This window comes from Vidua macroura, chromosome 7, assembly GCF_024509145.1.
Source record: "Vidua macroura isolate BioBank_ID:100142 chromosome 7, ASM2450914v1, whole genome shotgun sequence".
NCBI classification, from domain to species: Eukaryota; Metazoa; Chordata; class Aves; order Passeriformes; family Viduidae; genus Vidua; species Vidua macroura.
The window spans coordinates 33,467,677-33,478,500 of NC_071577.1; positions in this window are offsets into that span (position 1 = coordinate 33,467,677).

The window sequence follows — 10,824 nt, forward strand, 5'->3', positions numbered from 1 at the left end:
TTGTACATCCCTGTAGTGCTGTGTTCCTACATGTTACATTTAGTAATTCCCCCTGAACTGCTGACGTGCACTGAGCACAGAGAAATGCTGCATTCTTTTGATGCAATGATATTTTTCAAAGAGCAGACTGTAAAGGCACAGGGATGAGGATAGTGCTGGGTACCTTTTTATTTAACCTACTTTGAAATGAAACCCGGGTGCTAAACAGCTTTAGTCACTCAGAGGATATTGGCCATATCTCTCCCCACACCATTACTAATTTAATTTCTGAAACTTGTGCTTCCAAAAAAATATTGGCTGCTTAGGACTGGAAGTGGTAGAGGATATATAATATTCAAGGTTACTCTGTGATTAAGGACATCAAGCTGCCATTATATACTCTAGGTGTTAGCACAGCCTTGTGCACAAAAAGACCAGACACTCATCATTACTCTTCTACTTCCCATGGTGGTAGACACTTCAAGCAATAGAGAGAGCAATTTCTTACTTAAAAATCGGTTTACTGGTTTTCCTTCTAGCATCTGGAGCCACCACTCTTGGATCCCTCCCTTCTCATCAGCTGATTGACAACAGCAATGGAAAAAGGAGTTGGCTGCTGAAAAACAGCCCCAGATCCCTCCCCCTAGTTTTGTACTTGGGAATGTGAGTTTTAAAATGAATCCTGTGAGACTGACTGAATGTGATTGGCATCTGCCACGGATACAGTGAGGAGAGGAAAGACCTCCATTCCCGACGGGGAGAAAACCAACACCTTGCAAAAAGCTATTCTTTTCCCTTATTCATCACCTTTCAGACTTCTCAACAATAGCTGAATAACAGGAAACAAATTCTGTTTTCTGAGGCTGCTTTCTGAAATGCCAAAAAGCAAATCAACAACCTGGCTCTTCCTAGGGTAAGAGGTCTCAGAATTTAAGTCAAGCTATGATGAATATACCACAATGCTGAAATTCCAGCAATGATTACTGTGTAAACATTATAAGTAACTAGTCTGAGGGAGTAATTTTTTTTTTTTTGCATTGTACAGAGTGCTTTGGTTGTGACTGTCAGCAGAGTCTAATGCTGATCCCAAAACTCATTTCTATTTTAAAAAAAGGTGTAATAAGCAGATCAAAGAATGTGAGAGAAGAAAGAAATCTAAATAGAACCACACACAGGTTTAGAAAATATCCTCTGCACGGAGGATTTGCAGTTATGAAATGCAATTTGTTTGTGTATGTTTTAAAGGATTCTGTGCAGCTTATTGACTTTTGTGTGTAACAAAGCATTTTGCTTTTGATCATTGAATTCTGCTTTGCACCCCAGTGTGGTGGGAAGCACGTTGTGGCAAAGAGCTGCTGGTGCTGGCAGGTGTGAAAGTGCAGGGGTAACGCTCATAGCAGTCAGATCTATTTTGTGTCTCCAGTTGATAATTGCCTCAAATTTTGACAGAGCTGTGATACATCAGGTTTGTGACATGTCTGCCAATTGCCTCTGCAGCACACAGAGTGCAACTGCTCTGCTCAGGTGTGGGGGTTGCTGGGCTGGGGCTGTGCTGGCAGTGGATGCTCGCTCAGAGCACTCTGAATTAGCACTTCCATTAGCAGGAAGGAACAGTAATCTGCTGTCCAAGTACACTGAATCAGTACATCTCCTGCAATGACTGGGGATTTCTATATGTTCTAGTCCCTTTAACCAAATTATCATTTTTGGATGCTGGAGTCTGTTTTCCTTCTAGCCATGGGGAAGCGTTAGGAGGGAAAACCCAAACTAAATGGTGTTTTGCAGGACTTGACATTCAGAGTGCAGTTGCATCTCATGCTCTTATTCTCTGAACTGTATGAATGACTTCATAAAATGTAGCTTGTTGAGCATAATACACAATTTTTTTTTTCTTCTTTAAAGTCTCAATTTTTCCAGCAGAAAAAGGAAATGCAGACTGATGCATGCTTAGGACTCAAAATGGAAAGTAATCTCTCAAACCATAAACATATCTTTTAATGTAGGCACGTCTCATTTCATTACCTGCCAGACCAAATTAATGTGTTTGAGCATCTCTGTTTGGTGATGCTGATACTACTCTTGAGTCCTTCAGTATCTACTCTGTGCCCTTTGCAACCAACAACACTAAACTGAGCTTGTGTGAGAGCCCAGCTGAGGGATTTTGACACAAGAAGTTATTTCTGAAAAACATGATGTTGAACTAATCTACCACGGAGCAGTCTCCTGCTGCAATGAATTTTCCCTGTCCCTTGGCAGAGGCTTGTTAGGAAAAGGGAGAGAGAGGGTTTCAGAGCATTGCTTGGACGGTGCTATGGGGAGAGGTGCTGCTGCAGGATGGGGTAGGGAGAGGAACCACTGGGAGCACAGCTCTGCTCTGCCCCACATATGTAAATTCCCAAGTAAGGAGTCCATCCTGGAAAACTGTACTGGGCTTTTGATTTTCAGAGGGAGAGTGAGCAGAGAGGAGCTAAGATTTCACTTGGGCCCCTGGAAATAAATGCTCGAGGATGGTCAGCAAATGCTGTAAAGCATCTCTCCTTGGAGGCACTGTCCTCTGGGTTGCTGTTGCTCTAGTTAAACCCCACTTCCTTGGAGTACATTAATTCTGTTTTCATTTCAATGGTAAAAAGTGGCAGTAGTATAAATGTGCAGCACTGAAGCTCACAGCAGCCCTGGATGTATAACAAGGTGCCATGTTGTAGGTATAATGATGAATTTTAAAAAGGAATGTAAGCAACCGAATACTGCAGGAATTTCTGTAGGGATTTGAAAGATTTCTGGAGTAAGCTGAGTTTGGATTTGCAGATGATAAGTGTGAGGAGATGCCTGGGACAGAGCAGTAATAGCTAATTAAAACCAAGAAGAGTATTAGGAAGCCAGAGGACATCTGGGCTCCAAGGTCTCATTTGCTGCTGAGGAGTCAGTGTTGAGTAGGAGCAGAGTGCAAACTATGTGCCAGCTTGGCATCCCCCCTCTTACCTGGTGGAAAGGAGAAGCAGAGGGGAGAGGGGCAAGCTGTTCCATTTCAGCACCCCAGTAAAAAGGTCTGTTGAGCTCTTGGGATGGATGCACACACTGCAGAGCAAAGTTTGATGAGGCTGAAGAAGAAATGAGCAGTGTCTGCTGCATAATGAGAGCTGGGGTCAGAGGCAATCAGTGAGGGTGAAACCCAGGATGACCAGCCCTGCTGCAGGCAGGACAGGAGGCTGAACTACGGGCCAGGGAGATGGGCAGTGAGGCAGCAGGTCTGGAAAAGATCAGGAAGAGAACTGGTGGTGAGAGGGGGACTTCAATCTTTGCTCCAGCCAAACTGTTCACAAGCTGACAGCTGGACATCCAGGTAGGGATCAGGGAGACAGGCTGAGCCTCTCACTGGGACTTACTGAGACAAGTCGGTGTTGGAGAGGCAGATCTGAGTTGTCAGCATGGAAATGGCAGCTAAATTTGTGCTGGCAGCAGAAGGGGACCAAGCACCAATCTATTCACCAATATATGTGGTCCTAGAGGAAGGAGAGTGAGGAATTGTTCTGGTGATTAAATGAAGCAGGAAAAAATCCAAGAGGCTGACCTAATTGGGGGTGGGGAGTATTTTCTACTTTGCAAAACTCTGTAGGACTGAAAATATTAATTTTGCAATTTTGCATGCTTCAGATAACCAACAGCTTCACACTTGATAGGACACAGAAGCCAAAAGGAGTGTGCCAACCTGAAAATACACCCTGCCACTAAAGATCCCTTTTCCTTCATCAGCAAAAACAATATGGCACTGATAGAAGGGCTGTGGACAGAACTTCAAAACAGAACTGCAGAACAAATGTTTTCAGCTGATTTGTTGACACCAGCTCCTGTGATTGTTTATCTTCAGCTCACTCGTGCCAGGGTGCCTGCAGCAAGCTTGGCAGGCTGTTTATGCCCTATGGAGACTTTCTTTTCATATAGTGGGATCTGGAAAAGTGGAGGAGGAAAATATTGTGGTTGGTGAAATTCCCAGCCACTGCCCTACTGCAAGTACTGCAGTCAAACATCACAGCCTGTGGATGCATTAACAGGGAGGGGACGATCACAGAGTTCTGCCAGATAAAACAGCAGCTGCATGCAAGCAGGCAGGCTGCTCCTCTCAGAGCTGTAAGGTAAAAACGAGAGAAGTGCCCCTGCAGTGACAGGAGGTATATTGGTCACCACTCTCGTGACACGACGAGGCTTTTAGCTGCGGTGTGTTGTGCTTGCAGCGCTTCAAACTCCCATGGCTTGTCTTGCCTTAGGTCATCTCTCCCCACACCTGTACCCTGAGATCCCTGCTGTGTTTGGCAGGGGAATGATGGTGGGGAGCTGGAGCGTGCTGGGCTTCTGTGTGGGGGGTCTGGGTGCTAAACCCTGTGCTCCACTCCCACAGCAGCTGCAGAGATCCACGGTGGAGGAGTGCACTCGGTGAGGAAGGGAGGGCTCCAGCGTCTCTGCACAGTCCCACAGCATTCCTAGATAAACAGGGCAAATGGGTGGCCAGGCACCTGGGCTAGCAGGGCTGTGGCAGATTGCTGGCTGAGCTGTGACTTCCCAGTGCTGGGGTCCCCAAATCTGACGGGTGGAAAACCTCATCAAAGGTGGGACAACAGAGACCAAGACTGGCCAGAGGCTGCAGGTGAGTTTTAGGCCAAATCTTCTGTCTTTAGAGCATCATTATCTTCTCAAAGCTATTTCTTAGAGGAAGGAATTCACAGAAACCCAGATGTTTGCATGCAAATCAGTCTGTCCCAGGAAATCAACAGGAAATAACAGATTTGTTTAGCATTTTTCCTTCTGACCCTGTTTTTGTATGCTGGCATGATTGCCTGGAAGGGCTGCAGAGTGCTTAGGTCTCCCTTGCCACAAAACCCAGCACGGTTGCCACATAATTAAAAAGACTCGCAGCAAAGTTGTTGCCAAATTACCTTGTGATCATTTGGTTTTCAGAAGAGGGAGAGGAGAAAAACCTGTGTAAAGCAGTCACTTGAGCAGTGGTAAGAACTGTGGGTACTAGCAGCAAATGAATGAAACTTTCATTATTTACCTAATTGCTGCATGGCTAGAAGATTGCAGGGTTTTTTCTATAACAATGCCAACTGCTGTCTTTATTTACAGTATCTTAATTTTTTTTATACCTCTTGTAATGTTCTCTTTTATAAAGACACATATGAGGCTCTCAGCAGCATTAGTTCAGGGACTGCTTTTGATATTTCTCACATGCAGCTGAAGACTGCCATGGAAATAATTCCTGGTCCAATTGGAGGACTTTTTTTGTTTTTTAATCACTTTCTCCTGGGTCCTCGGTTATTTTTATTTTTAAATAAAATTTTTAATTTTGAAGTGTAGGAGAAATTTTTATAGAAAGTAGCAGCAGTTGACTTGAGGAATGGGGTGTTAATTAAATTGCTGAAACAATATCTTCTTCACTACTAACAAACTACATTATTAAAGAAATAAAAGTGAAAGAAACAATTTATTGATGACAAAATAGAGGGAAGAGTGAGCAGGAAGACAGGTAATGAAAGGTAAGTAAGGGTTTGGCAGCCCTCTACAGGGCAGAGTGGAGCTGGCAAAAATCCAGCTGGAATATGTTCCCTAATTAACCTTAATTCTCCAGTTTAAATTCAGACTGGATGGCGACATGACATTTCTTTCTCTGTGACGTGCGCTCCTCTTGCCGAACGACTCCCGAGCAGCGATTTTGCACCGAATGGCGAGCGTGCAAGTAAATAATAATAATAAAAAAATAAATAAACAAACAAACCAAACTGCCACAAACCATTTCGGTTTTCAAGACTACAGGATTTGCTCTTAATGCCCCTGTCGGAGCTCGGCGCTCAGCTGCGGGAAGTTCATTAAGGCGCTCATTAGCGCTATCTGATTCACTGCCGCAGCCTCTCCCGGGGAGCAGCTGCGGGAGCGGAGCAGCCGGGGCTCAGGCAGATGTTAATAACACTAATGTCGGAGCATTTGCTGCTGCTCAAGGAGGGAGACAGTAAAATATCTGCGCCGTCTCTTGCTACGCTTAAAAAGGAAAAAAAAAAAAAATTACCAGTGCAATATAAAATAAAGCTATCAGCTCGGAATGTTTATAGTCAGTATTTATAGATTAGTGCAGTAAGTTGGAAAATCAAACACTGCTATGCACACATGAAGATCCATTCAATGAATTATTCAGGAAGATCTATTGTAAAGTGCTCCACTGACAAGGAAAGCAAAGGAATGTTTCAGCGTGTTGAACTGAGCCTGCCCTCTGTGATCTGCCGGCCTGGCACCATCCACAGCCCCGGCTGGCGTGAACCCAGTTTTCCACGTGCTCTCTGTACACAAAGGAGGTGCAGCTGCACCTTGGGGCTGTGCTGGAAATCCTCAGAAGAGTCAGACAAATTGGCAACTTCTCCAAGAGCCAGGGGGTGGATGAGCCCGGCTGCTCTGCCCCAACTCACACCGGAGTGGCTCCACAGGGGTAGGTGTGGAAAGCATTCCGTGCATTTGCTGCCCTGAAAGAAACGACCAAAGTCAGCAGGAAAAGCAGCCTGTTCATGTTTTAGCAGTGCTGGAGGCTTTCCAGGTTTGTGCATGTGTGTTGGACCATTTGAATCCAGCTTGCTGGGAATTTTCGCGTTTCCACCGTGCAAGGTGAAACTGGGACCTGAGGTGATAGTTATTTTTTAATTTTCACCTGTTAGGCTGCTTCGCTTGTGTCCTTTTCCTGTAGCTTTAGGAAGTCCACGTGTGGGGGACTGGCTGGTGCCTGGTGTCAGAAGAGTTTCTTGCTCCTGTTTCCCACTCACTAAAATCACATCAACGTGGCATCAGCAAACTGTGCCTTTGGACACCACGGGACAACTCTGCCACAGTAAATGCTTGTGGAAGGGACAGGACTAACCACGCTGAGTAGTTTAAAGAGGGGTGTTGATTTTTAATGAAAAGCTTTTGTATATGGTACCTTGCAAATGTAACTAAATTCTGGTGTGAAAGGTGGTCTCAGTGCCTGTGGACACTCATCATACTCAGATACTGTGTAATGGGGACCTCTCCACACATTAATAAGTGATATATTAATTTTGTGTGAACTGCTTAAACCTAAAATAGGTTTTCAGTCTCTGGTTGCAGTATTACCACCAGGCTCCTCTTATTCATGTAGGATAAATCATCTTCACTTCTGGCTTTCAGTGTATGGTTGAACTTCTGAATTTTTCATGCTATTTACTGTGGGGTTGTTTTCCTGCTCTCAGTCTCTGTTAAATACTGATACATTTTCAATTATTTTTTTTAATCTGATAAAGCTTTCAGCTAATTTTATTTGTGCTAATAAGCAATTCACCCCTTAAAAGTGTGTTTTCAGATCTTTTATCTGGAATGCCAATCTCCATTGCAAATTCTGCTTCCTGCTCACCCGCTGAGGCTTTGCACACCACGATGATGTACAGCACAGCTGAGTGACTGCAGGATTGTAGACTTGTAAAGTGTTTGGTCCAGCACTGGGCAATTTTTTCCCCCTCCATATCTTTCTATTTCACATTTGAATGTTTCATTGTTCTATGTTGGTATCATGGTGTTACTTTGTACCCACGGTCTTTTATTGCTGTAACTGAAAGGTGCCCTTGAGGTCGTGGTGTGGTGACAAAACACAAGGTCCTCTGCAGTATGTCAGGAGGACTGGAGGGAGAGGGGTGTGGAAAGCCTCAGCTCCTTCCTTTAATAAATTCACTCCTGGTCTGAGCATCACTTTACTTATAACCTGTCAGGAGAGGGCTTGGCCGGAGGCAACCCTAACTGAGCCAACAGCAAATTCCCCAGAGACGTGGATCTGCTTTTGCTGGCACCGCGTGAATGAGTTTGTTAATGTTTAATGAAATTCACGGGGGCTTTCCTACTTACTTAACAAAGTAAAAGGCTCCGATCTCCCTCATCAGTCTTGCGTGGACAACTCACCTCGTGCCACAGCTGCAAGCCCAGTTTGTGTGCACTTTCTTACAAAGAAGTGGTATTTTAAATTTTCTTTTCTGTGCTCTGTAATTGCCAAGTTAAAACAAGGGCCAGGACCCCTTCCTGTGCCCCTGGAGCACTGGGAGGATTCACCAGGGTGTACCTGGTGTGTCCTGACCTTTGCTCTTCAGGGGACCTGCCCCGGGGTTGGGATTGCAAAGAGGGGCTGGGCTGGGTTCCCTGCCCCACCCTACACACACAGCTCTGCCAAAACCACCATTGTGACCGTGGCATGTCAGGAATTACCTGCAGCTTCTGACACGTCCTGGGATGCTGCCGTCCAAAGCATTGTCATGGAGCTGATTTTTACTGTGGAATCAAATCCCTTGGAAACTACTTTCTAATGGAAATGATAATGAAACTTTAATTATAACTGTGCTGCTTGGTTCCCTGAGCGTACACATCCCATTAGATGGTTTCTGCTAAGATAGTGACATCTTTCAAGTTAATTTCCAAGCATATTAAAAAAAAAAAAAAAAAAGAAAATATGCTATTACCTATGATGCTACAATTGTTGGTATTTTTTCCAGGTTCATCGAAATTTCATTAATCAGAGATGTGACCAGAGACCAATGTAGTTCCTTGGGTTATAGAATTGAACAGAAATATTTGCATGAGCCAGAAACATAATTTTTGGTGAATTTTTATATGTTTCAGTTGTAACAAATTTTTCAGTACAGCAGAAGGGCTTGTACAGATCGTTGTTTGGGCAGCATGCAATGCAGGTTTTATTCAGGTGATTAAGCATATTGTTCCCATGTGACTAGTAAAGGAAAAATACAGCGCAGCCTTTCCTCACTTATATCTGTATCATCATTTTATGCAATAATTTTGCAAGAAAGTGTATTTAACATATTTTTAACAGATGAGCCGTTCCATTAGCTTCAGTTGCAGGCTCTGTGGGTAAGACTTGCCATTATTACAACCCAAAAACATGCAGCTGGAGCTAGATTACATTAACCTGTTTATGAATGAGATTATTTGTAGGGCAACTACAACCCCCAGATCCTTTCTGCATGAGAAACTGAGCCAGTTTAATGGTTTGTGGGCTGAATGCAGATCACTGTGTGTCTCCAGTGACAAATGATGCAGGGCAATTCCAGGTGCTGGAATCTGATCTTTCCGAGCTTGTGCTCAGTGTCTGCTCGTGACACCTTCTCCTTGGTGGTTTGGATATTGCAGGGCTGGGAGCATGGAGGCAAGAGCTGGCAGAGAAACAAGCAGGGAGGGATTCTTCTGACCAGCCTCAGCACTTTGGGGTGCAAGCAGCCCAGGTGAGGTGGCCAGCAGTGATGAGCAGCTCTCAGACAGACACCTCTGTGCACTGGTGCTGGGATGTGAACAGGCAGGGCAGCCCAAGGCACTGCCTGCTCCCAGCATGTCTGTCCAGGGAGGTGCATGGTGGAGTCTGGGCTTTAGAACCCAAGTCTTTGTCCTTTTCTAGGTGGACTTCAAAAATAATAATAATAATAATAATAATAATAATAATAATAATAATAATAATAATAATAATAAAGTCTTTCTGATGTTGCTAGCTGAGAGGGATAGAAGAGGCCTTTGCAGCATTACAACACTGGAAAGTTAGAGAGTTTTCACTGTTGATTTTTGAAAAGGGGAAGAAAAAAAGGCACTCCAGGGCAGGAGAGTGTAAGAAAGGACAATGTTCTTAGTTTAAAATAGCCCCAGAAAGCAATTACTCTTCTTGTAGGAAGTGCATGATTCCTGGGTACTTCCTAAGTCTGTCCTGCAGGTACAAATGTGCCTTTTAAAGTTTAACCTGCTCTGTGAATCCTGCTGGGAACCCCGTTTTCTCTCCTTGGCTTTGTTGCTGTATCTCCAGCTTGTCTGAGTGAGTCCAGATTGCAGTAAAGTTGACATTACAACTCGGAACAAAGCCTCCTTTCCTGTGCAATGCAAGGGGCTTGCTTTCTAGAGATAAGGTTAGCACCTTTGGCTCCAGCACTGCCCCTGAGCTAATGATTATCATATCCCAGATGCAGAACCAGGGGAGTGAGCATGGTGCCAGTAGAAGATACTGGAGGGATGGGCTGCCTTTGACATGACATCAGCTATGAGCTGAGGGCCAGATCTGTTATTTAGTGCCCACAGCAACCTCAGTGTTACTTTGAGTGCTGTCCCTCTGCTTTCATTGCAGGTTTTTATTCCAGCCATTAATTTATTGTATAAGATGCTGGGGTCAGGAGAAACAAGGGAATGTAATTCAGTCCAAATACCTTGCTCTGGGGTCAGGCTTTTGTTCCTTGCTGCTAAGCAAAGTGACAGAGGACTGGACACACGAGCTGTGGGACAAGGCAGATGCAGTGTTTCCAGGTGTGTGTTACCTGTTCAGTGTGTACCAACCTAGCACGTGAACAGTCCAGTCCTTCTGTGTTTGAAAAATAAAATAAAAAAAAATTTAAAAATAAAAAAAGAAGAGAAGGAAAGAAAAAAAAAAGAGAAAGGGAAAAAAAATCACTCTATAATGCTTATGAGAACATTTTAACATCTGGAATAGCCAACATGTGTAAATCATGTTCATCATCTTCCTAATCAGCACTTTCCTTAATGAGCTAATTGGTGGCAACACAAAGTGGCTGTAGGAATGTGGTGCAGCAGGCTGCTGCACAGTGGCTGCCTGAGCATCACAGCTGTAACTGCTAAAACCATCCCCCTGCACAGCAGCCCCTGGCCTCAGAGCCCCTGCTCTGCTCCCTGCCTGTCATCTGGGTTCCTGCAGCTCCATGAGGGCTTTTCTCCCCTGAGGAGCACTCAGGGCACCACTGTGGCCTCGCTCCTTGCTGCCCCAGGCCCAGAAACAGGCAGCTGCCTCCCCTCAGTGCCTCTCATCTG